This window comes from Canis lupus, chromosome 11, assembly GCF_003254725.2.
Source record: "Canis lupus dingo isolate Sandy chromosome 11, ASM325472v2, whole genome shotgun sequence".
In the NCBI taxonomy this organism is placed as follows: Eukaryota; Metazoa; Chordata; class Mammalia; order Carnivora; family Canidae; genus Canis; species Canis lupus.
The window spans coordinates 72,666,095-72,685,489 of record NC_064253.1 but is presented as its reverse complement, the minus strand read 5'-3'; the positions used below and the strand labels follow the sequence as shown (position 1 = coordinate 72,685,489).

Genomic DNA, 19,395 nt, shown 5'->3' with positions numbered 1-19,395 from the left:
AGAACCCCGTGAACAGCGGGAGTGACGCTGGGGGCGCCATTTGGGGAGCTGGAAGGCTGAGGCTCAGGGGAGGACGAGCGGCTCCTCCAGGAGCACCCGGGTAATCAGAAGGCAAATCCAAGCATTCACCCACACGCACACACTCGTGCGTGTATACACGTAAATACACGTGCGTGCATGCGATCCTACATGCGGGTACGTATGTATGTCCATATAGTACTTCAAGCCTTCAACTGCACACATGTACACATATTCAGGCCATGGGTGGGGATTCAGGCCATACATGTAATACAGGTACACGCAGTACGCAGGTAGGTGGGTGTGTACACACACACACACACACGCACAATTTCTCTTTCCCCAGTCGGCTTGCTTGAATGCTCCTCCCATTTTAAAGAGGATTATCTGCCACCAGGGGACATAATGGAAAGAACACTCGAGATTTTCTAGGCCGGCTCCACGTCAACACAAGGGTTCCTACAAGAGGGTCGGGGTCTGGGAGACACGAAGATGCCGCAGCGCTAGCTCTGCAGATGGAGGAAGGGGCCACGGGCCAGGGGGTACCGGGAGCCCCTAGACGCTGGGAAGGGGAAGGAGATGGACTCCATCCTGGAGCCTCCGGGAGGAACGCGTCCTGGCCCACTCCTCCCTTGATGGCAGCCAGTAAGGCCCACCCGGGACTGCGGGCTCCACTGGGAACTGATGCACCACCACCGTCTCTTGCAGGGCGACTTCAGCTGCGTCCAAACTGGTTTGTCTCCCCCTATTCCTGCCAACCCTCCACCTGCAAAATCTCTCCCCCGTGCAGCCTCTAGAGGGATCATTTCAAACCTAACCTGCTAATGTCCCTGGTGTGCTTAAACCCTCCACAGCTCTGTCCCGCCTCTAATAAAATCCATGCCCTTTACGGTGGCCTCATTTTCCCAGCTGTGGCCTGGAGGGTAATGGACTTGCCCAACCGGTCCTAGGAGGACAGAGGGAGAGCTGAGCTCAGAACCCCAAGATCTGGCCTAAGTTCCCCCACTCTGAGAGAGATGTGAATATTCCTTGATCCGGAACCATCTCCCCAAGAGAAAGGAAGGGAAGAGCTTTCCCAGAGAGATGTCAGGGCAATTGCCACCGTGTCGGAGGTTTTCAGAAGGAAGGCTGGAAGAAGTCGGAAAGCTCCTTCTGGAAACTTCTCTGCTCTCAGACTTTCCTGTCCTCAGAAGTGCACAAAAGGCTGCAAAATCTATGACTCAGAGGAATTCTCCAGGAAAAAAACAGGTTTGGCCATTCCAACCAACCACTCGCTCTCTAAGTGCATGACTAGGAAATAATGACGATCAAATGTATACTTATTTATGTCGGGTTATAAACTCAAATGCCTGCAGGACCAGACTGGAAACATATGGGTGGGGATTCAGGCCACGTGTTGCTAGATCTTCTGATTTTTCGAGAGAAAATAGAAATCTGCAGTCATATGTGAACACTCCCAGTTTTTAAGTACAGGCAGTGGATTTTAACAATTATTTTCACCATGTGAGGGCCAAACAACATTTCTGAGAGCTGCCGAAGGCCCACAGCCATCTGCCTGAGATGCGGGTCCTGCACACGTGGAGCCACGCCACCCGTGCCATGCCCGAGTTTTGTGGTCAGGTGTGGCCCCATCCCACCCCATGTCTTTCTGCCGTTTGGATTTTGGCAAATGGGGAGTCGAGCAGAGCAGGCCGGAGCTCGTGCCAGGGATCTCCGAGCTAGCTCTTGTCAGAAGAGCGCACGGCACCCATGCTGGGAGCCAAGAGGACGGCGATGGCGTGATGGTAAGGGCCACGCTCTTTCCTCAAGTTAGGCCAGGTTCTCAACTATCCCATGCACCTGCTCATGCTCTGCCGTCTATACACTGGCTGAGCTGAAGAAGACAGGCTCCCTGCGTGCGTGAATTCACAGTGGGCCCCCGGGGGCTGTGACATGCAGATAAACAGGGAAGCCTCGGAATCTGGATCATGTTCAAGGTAGATTTATAAAAAAAATAAATGAATCTAAGAGTACACAGTCCTGCCTTGGAGGGCTGGCACGCCAGGTAGACTTCCTGGACGAGAAGACTGGGATGAGTCTTTAAAAATAAAAATTATCTTTTATTTCAGGTACAATTGACACATGACATTATATCCGCTTCCGGAGTCCAGCATGAGGACACAATCTTTGTCTAGGTCGCGCAGTGATGGGCACACAAAGTCTAGTTAACAGCCACGACTCCTCAAAGGTGATGGAGGGGGTTATTTTGCGAGGTAAGCGCGGGTAAGCGTGCTCCTGGAAGAAGGAACCTCTTGAGCAAAAGTCTTTGCTTGCGGATGATAGACAAAGTCTCGTTAGGAGGAATGAATGTGCATTTGGGGAAATGAGAGGATAAGGTAATGAGATAAGTGGAAATAGACGATAAGATAAGATGCCGGGCAGACGGTGGCCAGACTATGGGAGAGATAAGAGGCTGTGCCACCGCCACGGGCACCGGGCACCGGTCACGGCCTCAGTCTGGCTTGGCACTGACCCTACGGAAAGGCTTTGTCTTTTTCCTCAGGACGAGACCTGGGCTCACCATCAGGGAGGGCCCAGTAATGCCAGGGAAGGGCCCCCTTCGGTCTCCATGTCCCCCGTCATGTCCCACAGCACGTGTCCCTGTGGCGGGCCGGGCATCGCGCCCTGGAGACCAGGTGAGGGATGGGATCCGTATTCAGACCCGCACAAACAGGGAGTGCAGGGCACATCTGCCGAGCCTGACAAGAGGGCGCCGGCGACAGGCCACCTTCTCCCGGGATCCACGTGCCCTGAATACTCAGGGACCCAAGGTTGGCCGTCTTGAAAATCCAGATGATCTTGATTTTACCCAGGTGCTGTCTCCTGACCCCCAAAGGTCACAATGGCTGGTTTACCTTTGCCTACGAAGAAGCCCTATTTTTTTTTGAAACCGTCTTCAAGTTTTGCTGTTTTTTTTTTTTTTTCCAGATGGCACCTCCGTGAGTTCCATCTTGATGATCCTGTTTAAAATCGTGACTCCTACGCCACCCCGTCGCTCCCTATCTTCCTGATAATCTACTTTATTCTTACCAGGATGTGTCCTTCAGGAGAACACGTACTTTAGTTGCTTCCGCGGCTGCTCCCTCCCAGCACCTGTAATGGTGTCTGGCACACAGTAGGCTGTCGATAATTATTTGCTGCAAGAGCCAACTATGACATTTATTGAGCCCCTGTTGGGTGTGTAAGGTCTGCACCCTCGCGGCACGTAGCAATCTACGGGCTATTTAACGTCAGACACGGTCCAGGGCAATCGCTGCGTCCTGTCCCTGTCTGTTTCCCCGGGCACAGAACCACGTACGTGGCGGGTGCTCAGCAGCTCTGGTCAAGCCCGTGGGTCTACACGACGTGATCCCTCCAAGCCGGCCAACCTGGGCTTCTTGACAGCCGCGGAGGGTTTCCCCGACTCCTGAGACCTCCTGACCGTTCCCTGCACGCTGGCCACGTTGCGCCCCGAGGGCCAGGCGCTCATCTGCAGCGACAGGCCGAGATGGTAAGATGGTAAGACCCAGTGCCTCTACCTCCCGCCTCGGTCAGCAGGTTCACCCGCTTGGCTTCTCTGCACCCTGGCTCCTCGCCTGTAGGCCGAACTGAACGGTAGCGCCTCGGTCACGGGGCTGCTGTGAGGGTCACGCTTAATACCCTCTGAAAGCAGCGGGTACACCGGGAAATTAATAAATATTAGCCATTGGAAATGCTTTTTGAAAAAAACCCTCTATGTGAACTTTAACCGTATGCTACCTCTCCTGGGGTGCCCGCCGGGGGTCTTGAGGTGGAAACGCTTGCGTGTCAATCTTCCCGAGCGGATCTCCCATGGAGAGTGGGTTCCCGACAGAGGGGTGGGGTTGAGAGACGGAGGTGGGGGCCAGACAGGTAGGCGGTCGAGCTGAGCCCGGCTGCGGGTTAGCCGTGCAAACGCCGGCAGGTGCCTTCATTTCCCGGATCTGGGCTCCCTCTGATAAACGGGTGTAGGGTGTAGTCACGGCCCAGCGCGGTAAGCGGCCCGTAGGCAGAGTCTAGGACACGTTCGGGCCGTACATACCTATGAATGCGCGTCTCATGGCTTTTAAAACTTCCTTGCTGGAGGACGACGTGTGCATCGAAACCGGTGCCCTTTCCCCGGCTCCCCTGTGGGGACCGGAACCTTCCACCGTGTGCCCTTTCTGCATTTCAGGCAGTGCTCGTGCAGAGTGAAGGCTGGATGGGAATACCTCCTTGCCTCTTGTGGGTGATCGGTTTACACCAAATCACAAAATCTGATTATAAGTTTGTAAATGTCTTTGCTTGCAGAGAGAGGCCCGTATTATTAATGGCCATAAAATCAAATTACCCGCTGCATTTCTATCGCAAAAGAAAAACGGATCCATGTTCACTAGTCAGCCTGCATAACGTGGATGTATAAACAAAAATGGGGCGGGGGGACACCCACCGTGTTATTTATTCAGTTCCAAAACATTTTCCACACACCATATGGCAGGATTTTTTTTTTCTTTCCCAAGCCTTTTTCACAGATGTAATTATAATTCTTTTCACCTTCCCCAGAGAGATCGTCTTGAGTATTGTAAAGATTGTGTGAAACTTGAGACCTTACAGGGAACTTTATTATCGTGGCCGCGTCTCCCCCTCCTTCGCCACGTTCAGGGCTGGCCTGGGGACGGTAGCTCTGCAGAGCATCGGGCCTGCGGTTTGCCCCGCGGACCATTCACGGTGGGTGAAGGTCAAACGTCATCGTCATATCGTGGTCTCCCGTCCGTCAGCATCTCACGGGCAGGGATGCGGTTCTGCTGGACCCGTGAGCGACACCGTCGGCCTGAGACGGGCCCCAGCGCTCTCTTTCTCTGGCCTCTGGCGCCGTAGGGTGCTCCCCAGTCCCATTAGAACGCAGAATTAGCGGGGTTTCTGCGCCGCACTCGGAGCATGAGGATCTCAGCATTTACCTCCTGTTTACGTCGCGTGGAACCAAGCAAAGGGGCTGGACCCTGGAGAGGCAGCTGCTAAACACTTGTTAATTTTAATTTTCCTGCCGCATACGGGTATTGGTAAGGGCTGCTCCAGTCAACTCAGAAAGTGCAGGCAGGGGGGTCCCTGGGCGGCTCCACGGTTTAGCACCTGCCTTCGGCCCAGGGCGTGATCCTGGAGACCTGGGATCGAGTCCCGCATCGGGCTCCCTGCGTGGAGCCTGCTCCTCCCTCTGCCTGTGTCTCTGCCTCTCTCTGTGTCTCTCATGAATAAATAAATAAAATTAAAAAAAAAGAGAGTGCAAGCACATAGAGCCAGGCGTCCCCAAGGCCGCAGAGACCCCGTTTATGAAACACGCACCGTGTGTCAGCTCGGGGCCCGGAGCTGTGTGCACGGGATGTCATCAACCTGGGGGGCAGCCCATGGGGTAAATAGTCTCCAGCTTTTACAGGGATGGAAACGGAGGCTCTGAGCGCTTATGTGCGATAGGCGAGGTCACGGGCGTCCTCTGTGACCACGATGTGGTACAAGAGCAGCCCCAGGGGCTCCAGCACAGCCACAAAACAGGGGCATTTTTAGTGACCCGTTGTGAAATGAGGAACGGAGACTCAAGGCCTAGGGAGCTTGCGCGCGTCCCACAGCCAGCAAGCGTGCTCTCGCCCAGTCCTTGCCCAGTTCACGGCGCCCAACAGTGCGTCATGCTCCCTCTGAGTCTTAAAACACGGACGCCTCACCTCCATTTATATCCTTGTTTCCACGGGGCGATGTGTTCCAAGCGCCAAACATCCGAGGTACAAAGGAACTTTTGGCAGCGTGACCTGTGTCTGTGTTGAAGACGGTCTGTATCTTCCATCCTGATGGGGCGCGTCTGGCAAGAGCGAAGCCCGTCTCGTGACTTACCAGATGGCGATTTCTGTTCTCCAGCTGGATCGGGAATCCCGGGGGACCTGCAGGATTCCAGCAGCTCCACCCCTGTGCCACAGCTTCCCCACCAGACGCGGGGCCCCCGAGACCCTCCGCCCGGGTTGCTTGGCTGCAGCGGGGCGAGGGGCTGCCCCAGGTCTAGGGGGTCGCGCCCTTGGCCTGCTCCTCAGGAGTTGCCCGCACGGACGCTCTCTGCACTGGAATACGGATGTGGACGGCCGCGCGCACCCTGGAAGTTTCGGCCCCACGAACGGTTGGTGCTAAAGGGCAGGGGAAGCGGATCCCGTGGACACCAGCCAGCGGGGAGCTATGCTTAGTGCTTTGCGGCAGCGCTTGCCCATTGCTTTTGAGCCCAGCTCCCAGAGAGAGAGACGTCTTTGGCTGCGGCCCCGTGCACGTAGGTAAGTGGAACACGCTCTATGCGCAAAATGTGTGTGTGCGCGGGGCCGGGGGGGTATACCTGAGACAGAGAGCTCACGGAACAACACTTACCCTTATTGTGTGAGTCTCACCCTTATTTTCCTTTTTTCTCTCTCTTTTTTTAGAGAGAGCACATGTGAGTGGGGGGAGGGGAGAGGGGGAGGATCTCAAGCAGACCCCTCGCCTAGTGTGGCGCCTGACGCGGGACTCGATCCCACGACCCCGAGATCACGACCTGAGCTGAAACCAAGAGTTGGGGGCTTCACGGACTGAGCCCCCACATGCCCCACACCCTTATTTTTCTAATCCAATCCTTTTCCATTTCTTTCCTGTCTGTTATGAAAGTGTGCTGGGCACACTCCTCCGAATGGTTTCCCCAGCCTATGGTTTGAGAACACTGCTTTACTATGGGTTCCATTTACCTCTCTGGGGCTCTAGATCTAGCCTCTCTGGCCTCAGTTTCCTCATCTGTAAAATGGATATAAAACCATTCCTTTTCTCATATGATTGTTGTGAGAATTAAATGAGGTAATGCTTGTCTGCAGATCCTCAATAGGTGATACCGTTTCTAATACAAAATGGTGAATTATTATTATTGTCTAGTTCATACCATTCACTTGATTTTTTTTCAAGATTTTATTTTTTTTACTCATGAGAGACACAGAGAGGCAGAGACACAGGCAGAGGGAGAAGCAGGCTCCCTGCAGGAGCCCGATGTAGGACTTGATCCCAGGACCCCGGGGTCACGGCCTGAGCTGGAGGCAGATGCTCTACCATGAGCCCCCCAGGTGCTCCCTCTACCGTGCACTTTAAGGATGGGAAAATGAGAGCTGCTGACAGGGAAGCTGGCCGGAGGTGGCCCCGGGAATGAGCAGAGCCTGGGACCAGAGTGTACCCTGCTCACGTCCATTATGACCTGGGCCAGAGGGAAAGCCCTCACTGGTAGAGATGGCACCAACTCCTGGGGTCCCTGGCACGCCCCTCCCAGCCCTGCCGGCACCCATCCTCGCCAGGCTACCCGGTGAGACTTTTCAAAATGCCAGCGCCCCAGGGAGGCCGCATGTCTTTCCACCTGCTGAGCTTGCCAAGGCGTGAATGGCTCCCCTGGTCAGGGAATGAGGCCACCGGGATGTTCGAATGGGAGATAGAGGCCCTCCCACGGGGCCCAGCTTGGGAAGATAAGACAGCAGAGGGTGCTTCAGCTCTGAGCCTGCTCTGTTAGAACCCCAGAGGCGTAAGCTCCGAGTTTGGTGGGGGGGAAGCTGGTAGCAGTGAGTAAAGCGTGTTCTCAGCCTCTTTGCAGACGGGGAGGCCGGGCCTTGAAGCCAGCTGTCCAGCCCCAAGTCCCCAGGTTTGCCCGGGGCGCTCCCCTCCTGGCCTCTGCTCAGGCAGTTCCTCGCACCCACTACTCCACCGCTTCCTCCCCATCCTAGTGTTTCCCGGGGTGCCTACCCTGACCCCAGCTAGCTGGACTCCTTTGGGGGGAGGCATTCGTCATTCCCTAGCCGCGTCATAGACGAGCGTATGCGATTGTTCCCTTCTGCTAATATACGAGCTCCTCGAGAGGCCGAATCTCTGAGTTACCTTTGTGTCTTTTTCTGGCACCTGACGGGGTATTATGTTTGCACATATGAGGCAATGAAGGGCATGTGTCAGGTGAATGGGTGAGGGGAAAAAATAGGTGGGTGCGCGGTAGGTGACTGCTTGGCTGCACTGATGACACATTTGCGTGTGTGTGTGTGTGTGTGTGTGTGTGTGTGCATTTTCCAAACAAAATTGTAAGCCCAAGGGTCTCACCCTTGGGTGCTCATGAGCATCCCCTTGCAGAGTTTATATAAAATACTGAGGCTCCACCACCAGAAATTCTGTTTGGGCTAGGACCCCGGAGTGCACGTATTCAGCATCGTCTCCTGGTGATTCTAACGTGCAGCCACGGCTCAGAGGCCCTGCCGTTAGCTCCCTGATTAATAGGAAGACGGTATATGAGAGCGCCGAGTGGAGGAGCTGGCCCGTGGGAGTGCCAACAAACATGTATAAACACTTCCTCTCCTCTTGCCCCTCGAGAGCTGGGACTCTGTATTGTGCCGGGAGCCGGGCTCCGGGGACAAGCTAAGGAGAGGACGACAGATGTTTCAGGGGGGAACGTAGTCAAGAGTCCATGAGCCCGTCCAGAGAGCGAGTGCTCCACGCTCGCAGGACTTCGGTGGAATCCCTGCGGACCACGGCATTCGGGGGAAAGCTTGTGAATAAGGTGGGATCTGAGTTGGGGCCCAGCGAATGGGCAGAGCTTGGCACATCGGTGAAGGCAGGTAGGAGGACATCTAGGAAGGGGCCAGAGCATCCTCAAAGACAAGACGGCGGGGGAGGACTACCATGTGCCCGGCCCGGTGCTGAGAACTCACCTGCCCGACCGTATTCAAAACTCATAGGAATGGTGACTGTTCCCGCTTTGCAAAGGCTGGGACAAGGTCCGGAGAGGGATGCACGAGCTAGCTCAGGGATGCAGACAGACTGAGCGGCGGCCCTGAGGTGCAGACGGGGTTTGTCTGAGATCCTGCGTGCTGGAGAGAGGGGGAGCAGGTCATGGTGTGGGGGCAAGTCTGTCTGAGTAGGGGCACCTGGGTGGCCTTGGGCTCAGGGCACAACCCTGGGGTCCCAGGATCGAGTCCAGCATCGGGGTACCTGCATGGAGCCTGCTCCTCTCTCTGCCTGTGTCTCTGCCTCTCCCTCTGTGTCTCTCATGAATAAATAAATAAAATCTTAAAAAAAAAAAAGACGTAGTCCGCCTGAGTCGGAGGGTTTGGAGGCGGAGGCGTCTCTGGGCGAGCCCGTGAGCCGCGCACCTCCAGATGTGGAACGTTGCCTTGGGGGCCACAGGGAGCCGTAGACTTCTGAGTGACCTGATGAATGTGGCTCAAGCCACGGAGGGCCGAGAGTTAGCAGGGTTGACAGGAGCCCGAGGTAAGTTATTTAATCCACGACTGGCCGAATGAGGAAATGGATTTTTACCTTTCCTAAATTATTCCTGCCGGGGATCGAACCCAACACTTGAAACCTTTCTTGGGAAGGAAATTTGTAAGCATCGGCCCCAGCAGGTTGGGCAACGTCATTGCAGTGCTTTTCCCTGGGGGGCCTCCGACGGGAGGCTTTAACTGAGCACCTACTGGGTGCCGGAGCCGGTGCTGCGGGCTGCAGAGCAAGGGCTCAGGAAGACCCGCTCCCTTCTCCCCATTCCTCCCGTGGGCGATCCCTCGGAGACCGAGCCGGAATGGACTCATCGAATGCCTTCCATTATCTGCCAGCCATCTTTTCGCGGAGCTGAAAATGCACAGAATTACCTTAACATTCCTAACTGGGTCTTATTTTCCAAGCCGCTTTCATCCCTTGTCTTGCTTTCCTTTGAACTACACCCAATTTATCACTTTTTTTTTCCTTTTCTTTCTGGAAACATGATGCTCAAAATTGAACACAGCCATCCAATTAAGTCTTAACCACAACCAACGAGGTGCCTGGCTTGTTCAACATGGTGAAATCTTATTAATAGGTAGGTGGGGAGAGGGGCCGTGAGTGTACTTGGGACATTTAGATTTTAATTTTTAGTTTTTTATTTTTATTTATCTATTTATTTTGAGCAGCACATGCAGAGGTGGGCAGCAGAAACCAACACCCCATCCGCTGCCTTAGAAATATTTATACTTAATTTTTTTTGGGGGGGGCATGTTTTATTTGGGAGGGTTTCGCATTCACTTATTTTATTACCTTGACATTTTTATACCCCCGGTAACAATTTTTTTTTTTTTTTTTGTAAGTTAAGCTTTTACTTAGGTACAGTGTAAAGCTGTTCTCGAGATGAAAGCTGTTATCTGATTCAGGGCTTAATGTTGAAAAGTTCTCAAGCTGAATCTAAAGACATTTCCTGCATAATTGTGTACTTAGAATTCACTGGCAGCGCAAGAGAGAGAGAGAGCTTCATGTTCTGTCTGGAATCACGAAAAAAGACAATTTATTTTTAAGTGAACTGGGGGAGATGGGGGGAAAAGAGCCGGCGACGGAAGACGTTTAGCTGAGTTACTGAAATACCATCTGGAGGCTTGGCTGGGAGAGAAGAGAAATCCTAGAAGGAGCAAGATGTGGGGCAGCTGAGCTGAGGAAGGGCCAGCGTATCTGGGAGATGCCGCCCGGACCGGCGACGCGATCTGTACAGAGCAAAGTGGGTGGGTGGGGAGCTCATTAGCCCTTGGAAAGGGAAGACAAGACTCCTTTAAATTTTTAGAAGTTGTGACCTAGGGCACATAAGCCAAAATGTGCCATTTGTAAGTGTCCAGGGTCCGGGCGTACGCAGCACACATGCATTGATATGCAGGCGGCACATTGCCCGTTGGCAGGCGGGCGGGCCCTCTTCCCTCCTCCCGCAGTGAAACTCCATATCCATCAGATACTCCTGCCTCTTCCCCCTTGTCCCTGGTCACCACCATTCGTCAGTTATTTCGAGATGGTTATTTTTTTTAAAGATTTTATTTATTTATTTTAGAGAGAGAGGGAGGGGGAGAGGGAGGGAGCGTGCATGTGCAAGCAAGCAGGGGGAGGGAGGGCGGAGGAGAGAATCCCAAGCAGGCTCCACGCCCAGCACGGAGCCTGACGTGGGGCTCGATCTCAAGACCCCGAGATCACGACCTGAGCTGAAACCACAGGTTGGATGCTTCCCCAACTGAGCCACCCAGGTGCCCCAGAAAGCTATTTTTTTTTTTTTTTAAGTCGGAGAAGGGTCCATGAGGCCTCAACTAATCGACCGACTTTACGCGACACTGTCACACCGTGGCTCCTGCTTTCCCGCTCCTGGTCCCGTCTTCTGTGGCGGCGGCTGTCCTGGGTCAGTGTGTCCCCACCTGTGCTCTCCGTGAGAGCGGGACGCCTTAGGGGCAGCCTTCAGACCTGGGGCAGACGCTGGCAGCTGACGGGTCCTCACGACTACCGTGCAGGGGGCACCGGGATCAATACTCCACACCTCTGACCTCTGGGGTGCTCAACCCTGCAGAGGCGGGGTGCTCAACCCGTCCTAGAGGCGAAGCAAAGGAGCGTCTGGGAATTCAAGGAATTGCTCAAGGACAAGGAGCAGAACCGGGGTTTCAGGAAGAGTCCATCTCTTGGGGGCACCTGGGTGCTGCCATCGGTTCTGCGTCTGACCCTTGACTCTGGCTCAGGTTGTGATCTCAGGGTCCTGGGACCGAGCCCGTGTGGGGCTCTACGCGCCGTGTGGAGTCTGCTTGAGAATCTCTCCCTCTGCCCCTCTGCCCGCTGCGTGCCTTCTCTCTAGCTCAAATCAATGCATCTTCTAAAAAAGAAAGTCTACCTCTGTACCATTTTCCAAGACGTTTTCTGGAAGACCACTTTGGTGGGATGGAAGTAGGTACTGCGCCTTAAAACTGAAAAAGGTAACGAGAAGGGGCCGCGCTCCTTTCGTTTTGTCTGATACGTTGGGAAATACTGAGTTTGACACAGTTGAACAGAATCGTCCTCGCAAAACATCTCAGGGGCTGCACTCTTCGTCCAGTCCTCAAGCTTATTTTTCATCTTTTTGGAAAAATTTGTTTATCCAGTACTCCATAGGAAAACCTCAGTAAGTGCCAGAGGCGACATTCAAAATATTTAATGTCTGTTGCAGCCTGGACGATGGCCAGTCCTCCTGGAGAGTGGCCCAAACAGGAACAACGGGAGCCAATAAGCAGTGTGGGCACCCCGACGGGCGCTGACGGGAAGTGCCACCTGCAGGTCACCGGAGCTCACCTTAACCCATCAGGGCTCTTGGAGGACGGACAGCTCCAGGGGGAGGAGCAACCAAGCATGCCAACCTTCCCCGGGGGAGAAGGAGGCCCATTTCCTGAACGTGCTTCCTGGGGGCCATCCAGGACGCAGGGGTTGGGAATGAGCTTGTGTCTATGGGATTCAACCCCTGCGTGACCTACAAGAGGTTGGCACACGTCGGGTGTGCGGTGCGGGCCGTCGGCTGGGCTCTATTGTATTTTGAGCAGAGGCAGCACAGCTCACTTATTATAGGACCCAGTGGGTCGGGCTCTTCAGAGGGTGCGTGGTGACAAGAGGCCACTGTGCAGCCCGCGATGGGTCTCCGCACCAGTCCCTAGCACAGAGGTGGGCCGGGTTATCGGAATTCTCTCCCCATAACGCCTCACAACCCCCTCTTCTGGGAAGTCCTTAGTGGGCCGACCCCAATTTTTAGTAAGTGACTTTAGTAAGTGACTCCCCCCTCGCCGCCCCCCCGGCGGCGCAAGTCGAGGCAATATAGGTTCCTTCCTACCTGTCAGGTGATGTTGCTACCAAGATAAAGGCCGTGCCTTTTGAATTCCACATCTGTCTGGGTCTCTTCCTCGCTTGATGCGCAGCCAGGAGCGGAGTGGGGAATGTATCGTTAATATTTATTAAAGGGCTCCAAATCTCTGTAATCTTCCATCTTTGATCCTGTTAAATATTCTAAACTCCTTTTTTATTTAAACATGTTTGACTGGTCTAATCGCGGGCTGATGTGCCTCCCCGGCTCCCCGTGCCTTTTCGGCGGTGAGCCGGGAGAGGAGGGACGAGGCGAACGGGGGACATTTAATGCTCACGTCAATTCCACTTCTACTTTGTTCAAGTTGAAGCAGTTTTACCTGGAAAACCCACCACTGCGATGGCTGCGCAGGAGATTATCACCAAGGAGTCAAAGCCATGTACGTGGGGACATTCGTCCCCGTGTTACTGGGAAGAGGGAGGTGTTAGAGCCTCCTTCCTGTATCGCGTGGAGAGCATGTTCCAGTAAGTCGTATCGGAACGCAATTTTACGCAGTGATTGAAATCTTAGTCCTGAATATGACATCGGATTTTTGGGAAGCTCTGTGGCTGTAGGGCTACCAGCGCCCACATCTCACAATGCCCGCACAAGGGTTGGATAGGAAAAAAATTAAAAAAAAAAAAAACAACAACAAGGGTTGGATGGGGAACGTGACCACTGATCATGGCTGATTTATTACGGGCCGTGGGATTACGAGATTACGGATGACGTCGTCAGTTTCTGTTATTTTAGTGTTCAAGACCCCGGAAATCACATACCATACATAGTGGAATAAGTATTGACTTCAGAATTGGGCAAACCTATATTCAGACTCAGATCTTTGTTACTTCTTCATGTAGGATTTTTTTTTTGGGTGGGGGGATCTCTCATCCTTACCGAGGAGCTTCATGTGTGGAAAGTGAGCTCTTCTTTCCGCCTCAAATCAAATCAACGAAGCTGCGATTTCTTGTAAAAACGTCCAGTATGATAATAAGCCACCGACTTCGACTTCTGCTCGTTCCCGGCGATCTGTGTGTTGTGAAGCTATCCTGCTCTAGAATTAGGAAGCAGCACCGCAGCGTCCCCGTGCAGGTCTGAGTCTCAGCTCCACCGCGCCGTGACTCTGGTGACCTTGGGCAAGGGCATCTGTTAGGATTTGACCTGGTGGGTGAGCAAAGTCCTTCTTTTTCCTGTCTGAGCCCAGAACCAACTGAGAAAGAGACATCTGAGTCAGATTGAGATCAGAATATTACCTTTCTTCCTTTAAAGCTGTTTGGAGGATGTGACAGGGATGCGTTAGCAGCTGTCGGCTTCCTAATCCCGATTTTCCCCTCTTGGCCTCAGGACTCCCGCCTCAGGGGAGAGTGGCTCCCCCAGGCTCACAGGAAGGGAGAGCAGAGTGCAGCCTCCCCGTAGGTGGCAGCTTCCAAGAGAAATAGGTTTGCAGGTCTATTTCCATCCTCCTGATATTCTCTTGAAAATTCAATGGGGTTGCACAAGTTGTTTTGTACACGGTGACGGGCATATAATTAGTGCTCAGTAAATAGGTTGAGCTACTGTCCCTCTACCCACTTCCCCAGGAAAGGACCCCTCCTAGATGTCTGTGGATGAACCGCCAGACCAGTGAGGCCACGGGAAGAGAGGTAACACGGCATGGGATCGAGACTGTGGCTTCTGAAACCAGATGGTCTACATACGAACCCTGGCCTCGCCACCTGGTTGCATGACCCTGGATGGTTTACTTGACCTCTGTGTGTCTTAGTCTCCCCATCTGTAAAATGGGCCCAGGGCCCTAACTTCTCTCTGAGCCCTTAGAAGGATTAACCAAACTGATAGCTGTAAAGCGCTTAGAGCAATCCCTGGCACATAGTAAAAATGTTTGCTAAATATAAATAAGTAATGAGGACCTGGATATTTACTATAGGGCCTCCCCATTCCACAGGATCAGTAGATTTAGGCTATAATGACGACATGCCCAACTGTCCGCATTAATAGAGTATTGGGAGGATGTCTCACCCTTCCAGAATCTTTTTTACATTTCTCACTGCCCACCCCTCCCCGATCCCTAGCCCCCATTCTTTCACTTCTTGGTTAGAAAAAAAAAATAGCTCTGCAGCTGGCAATGGGAATGATTCTGCTTTAAATTGCCTTCCGTGGTGTGTGCAGAGTTGTAGACGTTGGGTCCGCAGCCTTCTTTCTCCCTCCTACCACCCTAAATTTCTTGGTTAAATTCCCAGCAAGATGAGGATTATTTATAATTTGGCCCTAACTGCAGCCCAGCAGGAGAACATGTTAATGAGTTCATTAATTAATTAGCTTGCATTTGCATAGTGCTTTAGCATTTGCAAAGATCTCTCGGATTCATTACTTCATTTTATGATCACAATACCCCAGTGAGGGACAAGGCAGGGGTTATTCGAGACTGTCAGACAAGGAGGCTGAAACTCAGTGAGGTTAACAGGTCAGCCCCAGACAACTAGTTCAAAGGCGGAGCTGGGATCATTCATTTCTGGCAGGAACCAAGGAGCTTTACAGACCCTCATTTAAACCCGAGCTCCAATCTGTGTTACGGCGGGATCCTAATCAAGTTACTCATCCTCTATGGTCGTTAGTTTCCTCATCTGTAACACGAAGTTAAAAATAGCATCCACTTCATTAGGACTGATACGAATATTAACCAAGCTAATACACAGAAAGCTCACACTCTACTCCTTCGTCAGTGGTAAGGCCATTATTATGGCCACAACGATAAGCTTCCACCAAATATAACACGGTGTGGACTATGGAAGCATTGCAGGCAAAGCATATTGGGAAAAAGGGGCAGGAGTAAATTGGATCCACTTGATGCAGTGGGGAGTTGGGGAAATCATCTCGGACGCATGGGGGTTGAACCTTGACAGGTTAATACAAGTTCTTCCAAGCAGAGGGAAATGAAGGGAGATCCCAGGGAACAGTGATTGACCCAAATCACAGTGCGGTGAGCCTGTTGCTGTCTTCAGGTTAGGTGTTGGCAGAGGATCTAGTCGTGGAAGTGATGTTGGGTGTGTAGATACAGATGGATCACAAGAGAACGAGGGGGTGCGGTGGTTGTTGGGGTGTGGGTGTTGTGACAGCGTAACGTACCTCGTGCTGAACGTCATAACTGGGAGCTGGGCCCAGAGATGGCATGAAGTCCCGAGTGGTTGAGGTGGTGGTAGGAGTGTGCACGGGGGATGGATAGACTCTGGTAGTGCAAGGAGCCAGAACAGCAAGGATTATATCGTGAAGTTCTCGGAATCCATGAAGTGCATGTGTATTTTTATGGAAAACGGTATGAACGATGCTTGTCTATTTTTCTTTAAGAAGATGAAATGATCTAATCTGATCCATGCTTCAACAAGATTACACTGATTGTAAGCACATGGGGTGGATTGAAGAGGAGTCTTCCTTTCACAGGAGCAATATACAGGCTTACCCTGGAATGTCTTTTAAAGAAAAACATGTTTGTTTCCACTTCTAAATTTTACTCTTGTATTATCTGAAGTTCTGTTTGATTTCTAAGCCTGCAGGGTAAGGTTTACAAGCGCAGACTTGAACACATGCAAGTCTTCCCATCACCAAAAGGCTTAGATTCGTAAATTCATAGAAATTTAGGCTAGCGTGGGGTCGTGGGGACCTCCCATTTGAGATTTTCCTGGGACGATTTGGGTAACCATCGTGGTCACACATTTCTCCAGGCCGCTGACTCCTCACACAAGTGAATTGGAAGTTCTGTGATATCTTGGAGTCGTCTGGCTTACCCAGGCGCAAACCACACTTGGAGATCACTGGCTGTTAGATACATGAAGGGGCAAGAGCCTGGACGCCCCAACGCCTCTTCTACCAGAGAGTAGTACCTGGCCAGATAAGTTGGGGGCCTTCCAAACTAAATCCCCAACTCTGTCCCACTCCCAGCACACATGCCTACAAGCCCTGGTGGACACACATGCATGCGCGTGTGCACAACACACACACTTTTATATTTTGGACAGTGACGATTCACAATGGAACATTAAAGACTGTAGGACAAGCAACAAAAGCAGCAACAAAGCCAGAGTTTAACGCTATGTTTCCCAAACTTAATTGACCATAGAAACAACATCATTTTTTTTTTAAACAGAATACTTTTCACATCCCACCTTGGGACATTCTGATCAAGCTAGTCTTCTGGTCACCAGGGTCAGCTCAGGGAGTTTGCTAGGGCTACAACAGTAGTTATTGCTGGAACTCTGGCTGGAATTCACGTTCAATGCCTTGGACATGCTCATTTTTGTAAAAATATTCCAAGTTCTGAGTCTTCTGGCCCAAGTCTGCAGTATGAAGATCTATTTGGGAGAGTGTCACGACACACAGGAGCACAGCTATCTGTCAGTTATGATCATATGTGTCACTGGAGAGTTTTTCTCTCTCTGAGTCGTTGATCTGCACCAGGACTCTCTTGTTATAAAATGTCTTGAGGAGTGAGGGTTTTATTTCCGCCTCATCTGGTTTTTGCATTTGTAGTTTCTGCTTTGTCCAAACAAATTACTCTTTCGGAGGATGAAATACTTGTCTAATTTTTTTAAGTAATATGTCATTTAATTGCATTTTAATAAAATCCACAGGAACTCAAAATTTTTTTTTTTATCTTTTACGAAAATGAAAGCAAAATGGGAAAGTCACCATCTTCTCTAACTGCCAGCACATTGCAGTGAACACAACCTGGACACCAATGTTTTCGTAGAAACAAGCTTGATGCTAACTCACCCCACTTTTTTTCTTGGACATCAGGGAAGACTACATTTCCCAAACTTCTCTGTAGTTAACTTAGGATCAGTTGATTTGGTTCTGGCCAAACGGACATCAGATTGAAGTGATTGTATTCCACTTTCGTTCTTGGTTCTAAAATCTGCTGTGCACTGCTGGGGATTTACCCCAAACATGCAGATGCGGTGAAAGACAGACACCTGCACTCCAGTATTTGTAGCAGCAATATCCACAACAGCTAAACTGTGGAAGGAGCCTTGGTTTCCTTTGAAAAATGAATGGATAAAGAAGATGTGGTCTCTATATACAATGAAATATTCCTCAGCCATTAGAAACAACAAATACCCACCATTTGCTTCGACGTGGATGGAACTGGAGGGCATTATGCTGAGTGAAGTAAGTCCATTGGAGAAGGACAAACATTATATGGTCCCATTCATTTGGCGAATATAAAAAATAGTGAAAAGGAATAAAGGGGAAAGGAGAGAAAATGAGTGGGAAATATCAGATTGGGAGACAGAACGTGAGAGACTCCTAACTCTGGGAAATGAACAAGGGGTAATGGAAAGGGAGGTGGGCGGGGGGGTGGGGGTGACTGGGTGACGGGCACTGAGGGGGGCACTTGACGGGATGAGCACTGGGTGTTATGCTATATGTTGGCAAATTGAACTCCAATAAAAAATATACAAAAAGAATAAAAAAGAATAAACTAAAAGAATATAATAAATACATTAATTAATTAAATAAAATCTGTGCAATTTTCCTTTCTCTTTCTTTTCTTGGTGACTATGGCATTTCTTGTGTTGAAGGTGGGGACACTTCTGGATGGAAATTCCTGAGTCATAGTGGAGGAGAACCAGCAAGGAGCTCTACCCAACCCGTATGTCTTGTGGTTGAACAAGGCACGGATCTTGCAGTGTAACGCCACAGAGATGTGGTGCCTATGCCTTAGGACAGCCTAGCCTCGCCTGTTCTAACACAAACAGCGTGCCGCTGACTTTAATTTTCCCTAATATATCTGAGTATCGCCTATTAGAAGCAAATATTTATTCCTTGAACTCTAAGTACCTGTATAGCATCCCAGAAAGAGTCTCATATCTCTTATCTCCTTTGAGCCTCCCAACATCCCTTGAGGAAACTTGGCAAGGTGTTCATCATACCCGATCTATAGGTGTAGGGGGCATGGCTTAAAGATTGTCCAAAATAACTCAGGATGTCAGCGTCTCCTCTGAATTCCAGACTCAGGCTTCGTGTCTTCTCCAACTCTGGTGCTCCCTCATCATACTCCTGCAACCTGGTATGAAGTCAGTAGGATGGCAAAGCCAGCCTGAGACATCCAAAATGGCTACTTTCAAGCTATCTATATTCTTAAAGCCCAGAGAAATTTAATTACCAAAACTTTAGAGCCAGCGGCATCCCCAAGCTAAGGAAAACAAAATTCTTCTGGCTATTTTCTTGTATTACTGCGCTTTCCCTGCTCGTTATACATCATTATCCTATACTTGTAGTGGCTACTCTAGAGATTATAATAAGAATCTTTGCCTTATTTAGAGGTGAATATAAATCTGTGCTTTTCCATTTCCTGGACATGCAAGGACCTTAGAATACTTAATTCCCTTTACTCCTTCCAGTCTTTTATGCTATTTCATTGTGAATTCTCATTTTATAAATATTAAACCTCAGTGGGAATCATTATTAGTATTGTTATTGCTTTATACAATCAATATTTACGTAGACTTACTCTACCTCTCCCTGTATCTGATTTAGTTGATACACGTTCTTTTTTCAGCCCACGGTATATTCTGTAGTATTTCCTGTAGTGAATGCCTACTGTTGATGACTTCCTTCAGTTTTGCTCGTTTAAAGTTGTCTTTATTTTGCTTTCATCTTTTTCACTCGATACAGAATTTTAGATGGAGAGTTATTTCCTTTCAGTCTTTGAAGATACTACT

The 19,395-nt window shown here is 50.9% G+C and overlaps 1 long non-coding RNA gene across 1 annotated transcript in view; it reads left to right on the top strand.

Annotated features, from left to right (window-relative positions):
- The first annotated feature begins 5,665 nt into the window (after positions 1–5,665).
- Positions 5,666–19,395, top strand: part of LOC112650084 (uncharacterized) — a 122,841-nt gene continuing 109,111 nt past the window's right edge. Inside the window, exon 1 of the long non-coding RNA XR_007414156.1 lies at positions 5,666–6,338. This is a non-coding gene — a long non-coding RNA (uncharacterized LOC112650084). The remainder of the gene's footprint in view (positions 6,339–19,395) is intronic.